This window comes from Eucalyptus grandis, chromosome 10 (genome assembly GCF_016545825.1).
Source record: "Eucalyptus grandis isolate ANBG69807.140 chromosome 10, ASM1654582v1, whole genome shotgun sequence".
Classification (NCBI taxonomy): Eukaryota; Viridiplantae; Streptophyta; class Magnoliopsida; order Myrtales; family Myrtaceae; genus Eucalyptus; species Eucalyptus grandis.
In genome coordinates this window covers 30,375,009-30,390,661 of record NC_052621.1, presented here as the reverse complement: position 1 = coordinate 30,390,661, position 15,653 = coordinate 30,375,009, and the positions used below count along the sequence as shown (strand labels likewise).

The 15,653-nt window shown below is 40.6% G+C and overlaps 2 long non-coding RNA genes across 2 annotated transcripts; both read right to left on the bottom strand.

The window, feature by feature from the left end:
- Positions 1–3,218: 3,218 nt before the first annotated feature.
- Positions 3,219–5,149, bottom strand: LOC104452804. Its single transcript, XR_726943.3, has 2 exons — positions 4,938–5,149; positions 3,219–3,536 (listed from the first exon to the last, which is right to left on the bottom strand). It is a non-coding gene; the product is annotated as an uncharacterized LOC104452804 (long non-coding RNA).
- Positions 5,150–11,505: 6,356 nt separating this feature from the next.
- Positions 11,506–13,463, bottom strand: LOC120289235. Its single transcript, XR_005547155.1, has 2 exons — positions 13,221–13,463; positions 11,506–11,823 (listed from the first exon to the last, which is right to left on the bottom strand). It is a non-coding gene; the product is annotated as an uncharacterized LOC120289235 (long non-coding RNA).
- Between the last annotated feature and the right edge of the window lie 2,190 nt (positions 13,464–15,653).

The window sequence follows — 15,653 nt, the reverse complement described above, 5'->3', positions numbered from 1 at the left end:
ATCTCTTAAACACAAGCACAAATCACCTAATCTTAAAAAGAGACTAATGGCTAAAGCATAAACCATAGGTAATTTCATTACCTAATTAGAGGCTTTAACACACCTTATAGCTTGACTTTGAATTTTGGGATGCCGCAACATCTGTTGTGGAATGGGCTGGTTGTTGGTTTATAAGTGTAAAGGAAAACCTCATCCTTTGAGTTAGCTTTTGGGGTGAGAAAGACCCAAAACCACTCAACATATTAGAAACTCTCAAATGAGGAAGGAGGATATCTTATATACTCGTTTGTTGGAGAGCACGAACATGCATCGCCACTCTGGGTTCTAAGATGGAAGCATTGGTTTATGCTTGCCACTCGGTTTCCATTGACTGCTAGAGAGCACGAATGTGCAATATTGGCAAAAGAGGTTCCTAAGTGTTATAGATGAAGACAAATATTTTTTAAGGGTTTTTTTTTTTGTTTGTCTTTTCAATTAGATATGCTTTTAGGTTAAAAGCTACACTTTTATATTAGCGATGGCAAGACGCTAGCCGTCAAGACGCTGAAAAAGAAAATAGAGAGGCAAGAAAAAGAGAGAAAAAAGAAGTAAGTTTTTTTCTTTATGAAGGTTCTTAGTCTTTTTGTACCCTGATCTTGAAAGAAGATCATCGTTGTATTCCAACTTTTTTTGAAGACTAATGGATTCGCAGAGTGCCTCTATGCGGAGACGTAGCCCAGGTTTTGGCGAATTTCGTTAACAAAATTTCTAGCGTGTTCTTCTAATTCTGTTCTTTTATTATTATATTTTCTTGGCGAATTGTTTGTGAGCATTATTTTTCTAAAATCAACGTGCGATTTCATAACAACTATTATCAAAGCCTAGGTTGGCTAATCGAGAACGTTGAGGGTTTTTTGGTGACATTCGATTGAAAGTAAATAGTATGGCAGAAGATAAAATCAGAATCGATAAGTTCGATGCGCATGATTTTGGATGGTGGAAACTACAAATTGAGGATTATCTTTATAAAAAATATCTCTATGCACCACTTGAGGGTTGGAAACCCGAGATGGTGGAAGTGGATCCGACAGTAGAAGCCGAATGTAAAATTCTTGATCGAAAGGCATTAGGTGCGATTCGTCTAGGGTTGACGAAAAGACAGGGTACCATATTGCGAAAGCAAAAACTGCAAAAGAAGCCATGGATATTTTAACAAATATTTATGTGAAGCCGTCCACAACAAATTAGGTATTTTTGCTAAAGAAACTAATTAATATGAAGTTATCTAACAGAGATTCTGTGGCAGAGCATATTAATAGGTTCACGTAGGTCACGGGTCAATTGGAGTTCGTAGACATAAATTTAGATATGAAGCTTCAAGCTTTATTATTTTTATGTTCTCTTCTAGAAAGTTACAATACCGCAGTGCAGGGAATTTCAAGCATCATGAAAGATGATTTAACTCTTGATGATACTGTGAGTAGTATCATGGATGAAGAGATACGAAGGAAATTTTCAGGTGGAGATAATTTTTTGGTATTTACATCTTCAATAGCATTCGCAGTGGAGAACCATGAAAGAAATAAAAGTAGAGGAAAATTCAGTAGGTGTGGCAAATCACAATCAAGGGGTAAGAGACAAGTTGCAAAAGATGAGTGTTGGTTTTGTCATTAAACCGAACACCAAAGGTTTCAGTGTGAAGCCTACAAAAAGAAGTAGCAAAATGAGAATTAAGGAGCTAATGTAGTTAATGATGAATCTTTGCTAAATAACTTGTGTTTGTCTGCTGGGTTTGACTTGACAACAAATAAATGGTTTATTGATTCCGGTGCTTCTTTTCATTGCACCTCTCAAAGAGACATATTTGATGATTATGCCAGTAGAGATTTCGGACAAATGGTTGTGGGAAACGGCCACATGTGTCCCATTATTAGAAAATGAACTGTGACTGTGAACATCTAAAGTGGAGGACGTCTAGTTTTGTGTGAAACTAGGCATATTCCAATATTAAAGAAAAATCTGATTTCAACCAGTAAACTTGACTAGGAAGGTTTGATAACGATTTTTGGATGCGGAGAGTGGAAGATAAACTCAGGGGCAAGAGTAGTAGCAAAGTGGAAGTATATGGGTATAATTTACATTCTCCAATGAGACAATATCAATGATATGGTTGCAACTACAATGACTACAGGTGATTTGTCTACTCTTTGGCATTATCGTATAGGATATCTTGGTGAAACAAGTGTAACGCAGTTACACTTGAAGATATTACTTCTAGGTTTGCAAAAAGTTGAGTTAGATTTTTGTGAGAGTTGCATTTATGAAAAATAGAAAGTTGTTAGTTTTCAATTGAATGAACGACAAAATAAAGGCCAGAAGTTAGAGTTGATTCGTACTGATGTATGTGGATCTACTTAGCAACTCTCTTATGAGGGTAAGAGATATTTTGTCATCTTCATTGATGATGCGAGAAGGAAGACTTGGGTCTATGCTTTTAGAGAAAAATCAGAAGTATTTGAGATGTTCATAATGTGGAAGACCATGGCAGAAAAAAAGATAGGTTATTAAATTAAAACTCTGAAGTCTGATAATGATGGTGAATACATGAGTAAGGAATTTGCAGCATATTTGAGTTGGGAAGGAATACACGGATTAAAGATTGTTTCTAGATATCCTCAAGAGAACGGTATAGTTGAAAGGATGAACAAGACTATCCTAAAATGTGCGAGATGCATGAGGCTACACGCGGGTCTCCGCTATCCTTATGGGCTACCACAATTGATGTAGCTGTTTATCTTATTGACAAAAGTCAATTTGATGCGTTGGATGAAGAAATACCACAAGAGCAGTGGTTAGGTAAAAATATTAATTATTCACATCTAAAGGTGTTTGGTTGTATTGCATATGCTCTGATTGACAAGGAGGATAGGAAAAAGCTTGATACTAAGTCCCAAAAGTGTGTCTTTATCAGATACGGTGACTATGAGTATGGCTATAGGCTTTGGGATTATAAGAATAACAAAGTCATCCGTAATCGGAATGTGCTATTCCATGAAGCAAATATGTACAAGGATTGTCAGACGGAGCATGAGAAGGTAGTATGTCACGACCCGAACCCCGGGCATATGCACATCCCTCAATGGTCGATTTTAAATTTGCAACATCCCAGGAATTGTTGCCGACCCATTCATTTATTTTGCACATGCGGAAACGTAAACAATCTCCATACAACAAAACAGTGAGATAGAAACGTAGGATATTATTTTTCACAAACCACAACTACAACATTATCGTATCTATGTAAATAGACTAGTTTAACACCCTCAAGATTTGATACAAAAGTGAAGCTATTCGATTAACCACTAACTAAGCTTCTATTTATAAAACTGGGGTTTACTATTACAATACCATACTTCTCAATATCTCGGGGGTGAGCTGTCACCCTACATCCAGTCTTGACGGAAAATCCGTCATCACTTGGAAGGAGATAGCGAGAATCCTATTCCTCCTTTACTGCGACCAACTGTATACGATCCAGCCTTCCTCCATTTATGGACCTGAAAAATGTTAGCCCACTAAGGGGTGAGATCACATCTCAGCGAGTAAATCTCCTAATTCCAGATTAGGTGAAGGGTACATCCAGCATGCAATCTAATCACATTTCTTACCACTCTTTTAACACCAGCAAGTTCCTGCATATTAGCATCAAATAAAATATTCCTAACAGTGTCAAGTTCACACATCACAGGAATACTTTAACATAAGCATATGCAAGGTGTGAATATCCATGTAAGCATACAGGCCATAGTCAATGTAACAGATAACAGTCTTCCGTCAAAACCGGGCATCTCATATGTCACAAATGATGTTAATGCTCAGATAACAGTCTTCCGGCATAACCGGGCATCGCCTCACACCGTTGAGCGCGGCAACGTCTACATCTAGACGGCATTCCAATTAAGGAGCATCGGTCCAGCCTCCACTTTGCGACCGGCATCCGTTGGACGTGGGGCATTCCCGAAGGAGCATCGCCCGGCCTCAAAGGCTCGTGGCGGAATCTCATGTTGTGAATGCATATGATCAATTTCACATTTCAATAATCAATTATATACAGCATCCACAGCATCAATTGATCACTTTCATAGCAAGAATTCTTCAAAACAAGTATATATTCTTATTCATCCAAATTGACAGAGAACTGCCCAATAACGCTCTCCCAATTTCGAAGTCATAAAGTCATCCATACGATCTCGAAAAATTCTCAAATTCGGATACGTGCTAGAAAACATATAAAAAAACATTTTTCATGAAGACACCGAGATCCAGATCTCTCTGGATTCGGCCCAGAAATTGTTTCTATCCAGCACAAAATCTGGTCCAGTTTCAGAGAGCCAAACCTATCGAAATCAGTTCGTTTTTGTGTCGAAACATGCTTCGTTTGACTTGAAATTTAATTATGTTAAACTAAAATTTATAACAAACAACTTTCGTGAAGGAACCAATTGGAAATACGACCTCTAAAGGTCATTAACAGCCCTCAGAATCATAATAGATCACGGATTACAAAACTGTCCGATTACTGTTCCGAGGATGACGTCATTAAAATCGTCATCTTTTTAATTTCTAAAAATTAAGATAAAAATATATGTTATTATTTAAGATGTTCACAACGTTTCTTCAGAACAAAATCATTTCAAAATCGTAACACAAAGTTTTCTACAAAATTAGCAAAACATACATGTTCTAGAAACTGTTTCAGTAATCTACTACTGTTCTAGTCCGAATCTTCCACTACGACTTTTGTTTTTCTCTCTAAGCCTTATCTAAGCTTTTCTATGTCTATCATAACGTCCCTAACCAACATCTATCCATATATAACCTCATCTACATATTTTTAACTTGATACGAATCCTAATAGAGGTACTCAACCCCTAGTCCAGATTTAGAAGACAACTCACCTAAACACAGCTAACGGCGGCTCTCGTTGGTGGTTGAACAGCAACACAGAGATCAGCCTTGATCCTCTTGGTGATGGTGTCGAGCCGAAGCCGCAGAAGATTGTGATGTGGTATGATGGCAACAGCAACATACAAACTTATAAATTTTTCGGTAGAGGAAACTAAGTATGGAGTTTGGTCGTTCAAGAGGGAGCAGAAATGGAAGTATAACGTTCAAGGAAAAGAAAGCAACGGTTTGTACGTTGAAAGAGACAAAGGAAAAGAATAAAATAGAGGAAGAAAGGGAAAGATGGAAACTGCCGTGTAAAATACAGCAGGTAGACTTACAGCAAACAGACTTCTATGCGTAAGAAAAAGGATGGGGAAGGAGAGTGTAAATTGATGGGAAGTTTCATTGAAGTTTCCTTCAGCCTTTTACCTAATTTTCTATGGAAACTTTGGCCACCCATCACCCTCATAGGCCCCACCAAGTTTCCAACATTGTTTCTTCTAGAGGAGATGAAAGAAAAGGTTGGAAATCTACGTAAACTGCTGAATCCGAATTTTGAAGTGGATTCTCGTAGCCTTTTCCCATGGAGATTGAGTCCTTTCCCTATCAAGTGGTCCCCCTATCTTTTCCAAGTCAATTTCCATTAAATACTAAGGAAATTGAGGTGAAGTTGTAGGAGAGAGGGAGTCCTACGAATTTCCTTTTTGAGGAGACCTCTCTTTTTATTTATTTAATTACCAATCTAACATTTAATTCAATAGGGTCAAGTCCCTTAGTAACCAATTATAATACCTCTTAAATTGCTTCACATTAGAGGTCTTAAAATCCTACTTAAAATGTGGCAATTCCTTGCTCTTCTAATTTGCTGATCTTGCATATTTCGTGAACAATTCCCATTATCCATAAATTTTGAGAAGACGCAACAATGTCCTTGGGATGAATTGTGACATGTGACAATTCTTAATTTCTGTAATCGACATCATTTCCTCGGTTAATTTCAGTCAAAATGTGATTTCTAGCACAACTTAAACTATCGGTTAGTTTTTGGGAACTTTTGGTGCACTGACCCGTGGTCGATTATTCTCGAGCCACGATTTATATTTTCGACGCATTGTCAACTCTCGATTGTCGTGAAAAATCTCGAGGTTTCAATTACGAGCACAGGGTACCAAAGCAACAGAAAAATCGGTTTAGTGCCGATCGACGAGAAATTTGTAAATTAGTTGGAATCACCCAAGCCTAATTTTATTTCTATCGAATCGACCTATTTCCGATTTCTGATAGATTTTCGACTGTGCCGAACTGATCCTTGTAGACTAACACGGTCGAGCAGTCGATTCTGGTCGAATTTTCAAGTCTGTTGCATCAAAATTCTTTAATAACTTTCCCAATTAGTCAAGTTATCTCATGAGTGATCAGCTCGGAGAATAGCGCTATAGGCACGTCGACGAAAAGCCCGAATTATTTAATTGAAAACAGAAGCGAAAAATCAGACTGTCACAATTCTTCCTCTTATAAAAATTTCGTCCTCGAAATTTAAGTCGTTACATCTTTCAAATTAAAAAGATAAGGGTATTTTTCTTTCATGGCGTCTTCACTTTCCCAGGTTGCTCCTTCTATGCCGTGATGTTGCCAAACCACTTTGACCAACGGAATCGTCTTGGTACGTAGGACCTGCTCTTTTCGATCCACAATTTGAATTGGTCTCTCCTCGTACGATACCCTTTCATCCACGTCCAATTCTTCAAAATTCAGTACGTGGGTTGGGTTAGGTTCATACTTCCTTAACATCGATACATGGAAGACATTGTGAACTTGAGCAAGTCTTGGTGGCAACGCAAGGCGATATGCCAAAGTCCCTATTCTTTCTAGAATTTCAAAGGGACCTACGTACCTTGGACTTAATTTTCCTTTCTTGCCGAAGCGTGAAGTACCCCTCATTGGCGACACCTTCAAGAAGACGTGCTCACCAACTTGAAATTCTAATGGCCTTCGCCGCTGTCGCATAGCTTTTCCGACGACTTTGGGCAGTCTTTAATCTGTTTCGATAACAATAACTGCGTCTATTGACTGCTGAACTAATTCTGGGCCTGTGATCTTTCGTTCTCCTACTTCATCCCAACACACTGGCGTTCTACACGCCCGGCCATACAATGCTTCAAAAGGAGCCATTTGAATGCTCTGTTGATAACTGTTGTTGTAGGCAAATTCAACAAGATGAAGTTGTTCTTCCCAACTTCCTTTAAAGTCAAGCACACAAGCTCGTAGCATATCTTCAAGGATTTGAATGGTCCTTTCAGATTGACCATCTGTCTGAGGATGATAAGCTGTACTATATTGCAGCTTCGTCCCTAAAGCGGACCGTAGACTTTTCCAAAATGCAGCTGTAAATCTAGGGTCTCGATCTGAGGTGATTGTCACTGGTACTCCATGTAGGCGAACAATCTGACGGACGTATAGCTCTGCGTGTCGGTCTAAATCGAGATCTTTCCGTACTGCAATGAAATGAGCCGACTTAGTCAGTCCGTCGACTATTATCCAAATGGAATCATTACCTCTCTGACTCCTCGGTAAACCTGTCACAAAATCCATTGTGATGTGTTCCCATTTCCACTCAGGAATTTCGAGAGGTTGTAAAAGTCCTCCTGGCTTGCAGTGCCGAGCCTTAACTTGTTGACACGTCAGACATTTGGCGACATGTTTCGCTATGTCCGTTTTCATACCAGACCACCAATAGTGTTGCCGCAAATTCTGATACATTTTTGTACCGCCCGGATGTATACCGTAACTACTACGGTGTGCTTCTGACAAGATTTTTTCTTTAAGTTCTGCATCATCGGGTACACACAATCGTCCTCTGAATCTCAACATTCCGTCTTCTGAAATTTGAAAATCTGGTTTTCTCTTTCCTACCTCCTCTTGTACAATCTTCTGGATTTCTGGGTCGGTCCATTGGAGTGTTTTAATTTTCATTTGAAGTTCCGGTTCAATTCTAAGAGTAGCCATAAGATTTGAAATGTGGCCTACCTCAAACTTAAAGTCAGAATCTCTAATCTTCTCGATTAAAGCCCACTCCTTGAGCACCATCTCGTGCTACTTGAAGATTTCCGACTTAGAGCATCCGCAACTTTGTTGGCTTTACCGGGTGATATAAAATATCACAATCATAATCCTTCGTAAGTTCCATCCAACGACGCTGTCTCATGTTTAGTTCCTTCTGAGAAAATAAATACTTGAGACTTTGATGGTCTGTATAGATCTGGAATCTTTCTCCACACAGATAGTGTCTCCAAATCTTCAGAGCGAAGACGATTGCTGCAAGTTCTAAGTCATGCGTTGGGTAATTCAATTCATGAGGTCTTAACTGACGGGACGCGTATGCAATAACTCTGCCATGTTGCATTAACACACAACCCAATCCCCTAAACGACGCATCACTGTAGATCTCGTATCCTCCAGGACCAGAGGGTATGGTCAGCACAGGTGCAGTAGTTAGCTTTTGCTTGAGTTGCTGAAAACTATCTTCGCACTTGTCTGTCCATACGAACTTCTCTTCCTTCTTCAGTAGGCGAGTCAACGGTGAAGCTAATGCTGAGAATCCTTCTACAAACCGTCCGTAGTATCCTCGCTAACCCCAGAAAACTTCGACTTCGTCACCGTAGTCGGTCTTGGCCAATTCATTACCGCTTCTATCTTGCTTGGATCTACAGAGATTCCTTCTTTAGAAATCACATGTCCGAGAAAAGCAACCTGAGTCAACCAGAACTCGCACTTGCTAAACTTGGCATACAACTCGTGAGTTCTTAGAGTCTGGAGCACCGTTCTCAAATGTCTTTCATGCTCCTCTACACTTTTAGAGTACACCAGGATATCGTCGATGAACACTATCACAAACTGATCCAAATATTCCTTGAAAACTCGGTTCATCAAATCCATGAAAGCAGCTGGGCGTTCGTCAATCCGAACGGCATTACGTGAATTCATAATGGCCGTGCAGGTACGAAATGCTGATTTGGGGATGTCCTCCTTCCTGATCCTCAGCTGATGATATCCCGTCCTCAGGTCGATTTTAGAAAATATCGACGCTCCTTGCAACTGGTCAAATAGGTCGTCTATCCTTGGCAATGGATATTTATTCTTAATGGTCACCTGATTAAGTTGTCGGTAGTCGATGCAATGTACGTAACGAACCGTCTTTCTTTTTCACAAACAACTGGAGCTCCCCAAGGTGATGCACTTTGGGCGTATGAATCCCTTATCCAACGGTTCTGCAGCTTGCACCTTCAATTCTTTTAATTCAGACAATGCCATTCGATAAGGAGCCTTAGAAATTGGTTCTGTCCCTGGGGCTAGTTCAATCACAAATTCTATCTCCCTTTCTGGCGGTAGACCTAGCAATTCTTTCGGAAACACGTCTGGAAATTCTTGTGCTACTGCAATATCTTCGACTCTCAATTCCTCAACTGTCGTGTCGATGACATTTGCCAGATAACTCGGACAACCCTCGTCTAACAATCGGGTTGCCTCGAGTGATGAGATTAGGGCAATCGAAAGTCCTCCCCGATTTCCACTAAACTCGAAACTTTCACTTTCTACTGGATTGAACTGAATCGCTTTACGATAGCAGTCCATCTTGGCTCGTTGCTTGGTGAGCCAGTCCATGCCAATTATTACATCGAAATCATACATGGCTAGAACTATCAGTCTATTCTCCCCTCTTGCTCACCAATTACCAACTTACAACTGACAACCCATCGTAGACGTATTCTATCTTTTAATGGCGTTGATATACTAACAAGATTCCAACAATTTAGGATTTAATCCTATTAACTTAATGAATCGATCAGCTATAAATGAATGAGTTGCACCAGGATCAAATAAAGCGTATGCTGGATGATCATTCAGGGAAACCATACCTGTGATCACGTTCGGTGCATCATCTGCCTGACCTCTGGTGATGACATATGTCCTTCCGCGTGTTGGAGGTCTAACTGGTTCACCCTGTTGTGCGTTTGGGGGTACATATCCCCTATTTTGACCTATCGGCGGTGGAGGCGGTAGCTGTTGTCCAATCGATCGTCTGGGACAATCTTTGACCTGGTGGCCTTGTTGGCCACATCCATAACAGGCTCCTGTCCTAGTATAGCACGGTGCAGATCCGTGTTGTTTTCCACAGAAGCGACATGCTCCATTATTGCTGGGTGCTGACTTACCCACTCCACCTTTCCTATTCGGTGGAACGGGGTACCTTCTTCCGACCATGGGCTTCTTCCCGAACTTGATACTGTTTCTATGTGCATTAAACCTTGACCCTAACGCAGCAGCTTGTTCATTCAGATCCCTTTCTATCAGTTGCGCTCGTCGATAGATTTCCCGATAGTCATGCAGTCAAAAGGCACCAATGGTTGCTTCGGCTCTCCAATCGAAGACCATTCTTGAACCTTCTAGCCTTTTCTTCAGATCCTCTATCAGCCTTGGAGCATATTGAGAAAGCTCTGCAAACTTGACCTCGTCTTGGGTCAACAAATATTGATCCCTGGCGAAGACGTTGGAATTCTTCCATTTTCTGTTCTCTGGCGTTCTTTGAGAAATACTGTTCATTGAATGCCCTAAGGAAGGCATCCCATGCTGGAACTACTCCTTCTGGAAATATGGTCTCTTGAATAGCTGTCCACCAGATACCGGCATTATCCTGCAATTGATAAACCGCGCCCGAGATACTTTCTTTCTTCATTGCACCTTAAAAGTGCAAATGCTTTCCCTAAATCTCGAACCCGGAGAAGCAGTTTGGATCTCCCTGTACAAAGAACTTTGGCGGATTCAACTTCAAAAACTGTTCCACCAATTGGTGTATAGGTCTATCCGCAACTACATTCCCTGGTGGAACCCCAACAGGTGGAATAACAGGCGGAGCAGCAGGTGCAGCAGCAATAGCAGCGTTGGCAGCTGCAGTAGCAGCAGCTGTAGCGGCGGCAGTAATGGCAGCTGCTTGATTTTGAGCCTGCTGTCCCATCAAATCTCTCATCGCTTCTAGCGCCTGCATGATCCCTATAGTTCCCGGATCACCAGGTGCTGCTACCCCAGCACCAACCGGCGGAACCGGTTGCGGTGCTACACCACTAGCACTGGCCTGAGCCGGCGCTTTACCCCTATTACCTCGGGCACCGCCTCTAGTTGGCGTTTTAGCTCGAGTAATTAGTCTGATCGCCCTTTTTCTAGGCGTTCTCTGATCTTGCTCACTCATGGTGCAGATTCTTTATAGATACCTGCTTCCAATTCTAACACTCAATTAGAATTTTAGTGAGCTCACAAACAAACAATCAATCAGCTACCACTCACATGCATTAGCATATTAACAGTTTTTCCTACTAACTATCCCATGACTCATCGCACCTTATCACTCCAAACACTAACCTCGCTCTGATACCATTCAAACGGGGATGTCACGACCCGAACCCCGGGCATATGCACATCCCTCAATGGTCGATTTTAAATTTGCAACATCCCAGGAATTGTTGCCGACCCATTCATTTATTTTGCACATGCGGAAACGTAAACAATCTCCATACAACAAAACAGTGAGATAGAAACGTAGGATATTATTTTTCACAAACCACAACTACAACATTATCGTATCTATGTAAATAGACTAGTTTAACACCCTCAAGATTTGATACAAAAGTGAAGCTATTCGATTAACCACTAACTAAGCTTCTATTTATAAAACTGGGGTTTACTATTACAATACCATACTTCTCAATATCTCGGGGGTGAGCTGTCACCCTACATCCAGTCTTGACGGAAAATCCGTCATCACTTGGAAGGAGATAGCGAGAATCCTATTCCTCCTTTACTGCGACCAACTGTATACGATCCAGCCTTCCTCCATTTATGGACCTGAAAATGTTAGCCCACTAAGGGGTGAGATCACATCTCAGCGAGTAAATCTCCTAATTCCAGATTAGGTGAAGGGTACATCCAGCATGCAATCTAATCACATTTCTTACCACTCTTTTAACACCAGCAAGTTCCTGCATATTAGCATCAAATAAAATATTCCTAACAGTGTCAAGTTCACACATCACAGGAATACTTTAACATAAGCATATGCAAGGTGTGAATATCCATGTAAGCATACAGGCCATAGTCAATGTAACAGATAACAGTCTTCCGTCAAAACCGGGCATCTCATATGTCACAAATGATGTTAATGCTCGATAACAGTCTTCCGGCATAACCGGGCATCGCCTCACACCGTTGAGCGCGGCAACGTCTACATCTAGACGGCATTCCAATTAAGGAGCATCGGTCCAGCCTCCACCGCGACCGGCATCCGTTGACGTGGGGCATTCCCGAAGGAGCATCGCCCGGCCTCAAAGGCTCGTGGCGGAATCTCATGTTGTGAATGCATATGATCAATTTCACATTTCAATAATCAATTATATACAGCATCCACAGCATCAATTGAGCACTTTCATAGCAAGAATTCTTCAAAACAAGTATATATTCTTATTCATCCAAATTGACAGAGAACTGCCCAATAACGCTCTCCCAATTTCGAAGTCATAAAGTCATCCATACGATCTCGAAAAATTCTCAAATTCGGATACGTGCTAGAAAACATATAAAAAAACATTTTTCATGAAGACACCGAGATCCAGATCTCTCTGGATTCGGCCCAGAAATTGTTTCTATCCAGCACAAAATCTGGTCCAGTTTCAGAGAGCCAAACCTATCGAAATCAGTTCGTTTTTGTGTCGAAACATGCTTCGTTTGACTTGAAATTTAATTATGTTAAACTAAAATTTATAACAAACAACTTTCGTGAAGGAACCAATTGGAAATACGACCTCTAAAGGTCATTAACAGCCCTCAGAATCATAATAGATCACGGATTACAAAACTGTCCGATTACTGTTCCGAGGATGACGTCATTAAAATCGTCATCTTTTTAATTTCTAAAAATTAAGATAAAAATATATGTTATTATTTAAGATGTTCACAACGTTTCTTCAGAACAAAATCATTTCAAAATCGTAACACAAAGTTTTCTACAAAATTAGCAAAACATACATGTTCTAGAAACTGTTTCAGTAATCTACTACTGTTCTAGTCCGAATCTTCCACTACGACTTTTGTTTTGCTCTCTAAGCCTTATCTAAGCTTTTCTATGTCTATCATAACGTCCCTAACCAACATCTATCCATATATAACCTCATCTACATATTTTTAACTTGATACGAATCCCTAATAGAGGTACTCAACCCCTAGTCCAGATTTAGAAGACAACTCACCTAAACACAGCTAACGGCGGCTCTCGTTGGTGGTTGAACAGCAACACAGAGATCAGCCTTGATCCTCTTGGTGATGGTGTCGAGCCGAAGCCGCAGAAGATTGTGATGTGGTATGATGGCAACAGCAACATACAAACTTATAAATTTTTCGGTAGAGGAAACTAAGTATGGAGTTTGGTCGTTCAAGAGGGAGCAGAAATGGAAGTATAACGTTCAAGGAAAAAGAAAGCAACGGTTTGTACGTTGAAAGAGACAAAGGAAAAGAATAAAATAGAGGAAGAAAGGGAAAGATGGAAACTGCCGTGTAAAATACAGCAGGTAGACTTACAGCAAACAGACTTCTATGCGTAAGAAAAAGGATGGGGAAGGAGAGTGTAAATTGATGGGAAGTTTCATTGAAGTTTCCTTCAGCCTTTTACCTAATTTTCTATGGAAACTTTGGCCACCCATCACCCTCATAGGCCCCACCAAGTTTCCAACATTGTTTCTTCTAGAGGAGATGAAAGAAAAGGTTGGAAATCTACGTAAACTGCTGAATCCGAATTTTGAAGTGGATTCTCGTAGCCTTTTCCCATGGAGATTGAGTCCTTTCCTATCAAGTGGTCCCCTATCTTTTCCAAGCCAATATCCATCAAATGCTAAGTAAATTGAGGTGAAGTTGTAGGAGAGAGGAATTCCTACGAATTTCCCTTTTGAGGAGACTTCTCTTCTTTATTTAATTACCAATCTAACATCTAATTCAATAGGGTCAAGTCCCTTAGTAACCAATTATAATACCTCTTAAATTGCTTCACATTAGAGGTCTTAAAATCCTACTTAAAATGTGGCAATTCCCTTGCTCTTCTAATTTGCTGATCTTGCATATTTCGTGAACAATTCCCATTATCCATAAATTTTGAGAAGACGCAACAATGTCCTTGGGATGAATTGTGACATGTGACAATTCTTAATTTCTGTAATCGACATCATTTCCTCGGTTAATTTCAGTCAAAATGTGATTTCTAGCACAACTTAAACTATCGGTTAGTTTTTGGGAACTTTTGGTGCAGACCGACCCGTGGTCGATTATTCTCGAGCCACGATTTATATTTTCGACGCATTGTCAACTCTCGATTGTCGTGAAAAATCTCGAGGTTTCAATTACGAGCACGTGGTACCAAAGCAACAGAAAAATCGGTTTAGTGCCGATCGACGAGAAATTTGTAAATTAGTTGGAATCACCCAAGCCTAATTTTATTTCTATCGAATCGACCTATTTCCGATTTCTGATAGATTTTCGACCGTGCCGAACTGATCCTTGTAGACTAACACGGTCGAGCGCCGATTCCCGGTCGAATTTTCAAGTCTGTTGCATCAAAATTCTTTAATAACTTTCCCAATTAGTCAAGTTATCTCATGAGTGATCAGCTCGAGAGAATAGCGCTATAGGCACGTCGACGAAAAGCCCGAATTATTTAATTGAAAACAGAAGCGAAAATCAGACTGTCACAATTCTTCCCCTCTTATAAAAATTTCGTCCTCGAAATTTAAGTCGTTACATCTTTCAAATTAAAAAGATAAGGGTATTTTTCTTTCATGGCGTCTTCACTTTCCCAGGTTGCTCCTTCTATGCCGTGATGTTGCCAAACCACTTTGACCAACGGAATCGTCTTGGTACGTAGGACCCGCTCTTTTCGATCCACAATTTGAATTGGTCTCTCCTCGTACGATACCCTTTCATCCACGTCCAATTCTTCAAAATTCAGTACGTGGGTTGGGTTAGGTTCATACTTCCTTAACATCGATACATGGAAGACATTGTGAACTTGAGCAAGTCTTGGTGGCAACGCAAGGCGATATGCCAAAGTCCCTATTCTTTCTAGAATTTCAAAGGGACCTACGTACCTTGGACTTAATTTTCCTTTCTTGCCGAAGCGTGAAGTACCCCTCATTGGCGACACCTTCAAGAAGACGTGCTCACCAACTTGAAATTCTAATGGCCTTCGCCGCTTGTCAGCATAGCTTTTCTGACGACTTTGGGCAGTCTTTAATCTGTTTCTGATAACAATAACTGCGTCTATTGACTGCTGAACTAATTCTGGGCCGTGATCTTTCGTTCTCCTACTTCATCCCAACACACTTTGCGTTCTACACGCCCGGCCATACAATGCTTCAAAAGGAGCCATTTGAATGCTCGTTGATAACTGTTGTTGTAGGCAAATTCAACAAGATGAAGTTGTTCTTCCCAACTTCCTTTAAAGTCAAGCACACAAGCTCGTAGCATATCTTCAAGGATTTGAATGGTCCTTTCAGATTGACCATCTGTCGAGGATGATAAGCCGTACTATATTGCAGCTTCGTCCCTAAAGCGGATCGTAGACTTTTCCAAAATGCAGCTGTAAATCTAGGGTCTCGATCGAGGTGATTGTCACTGGTACTCCATGTAGGCGAACA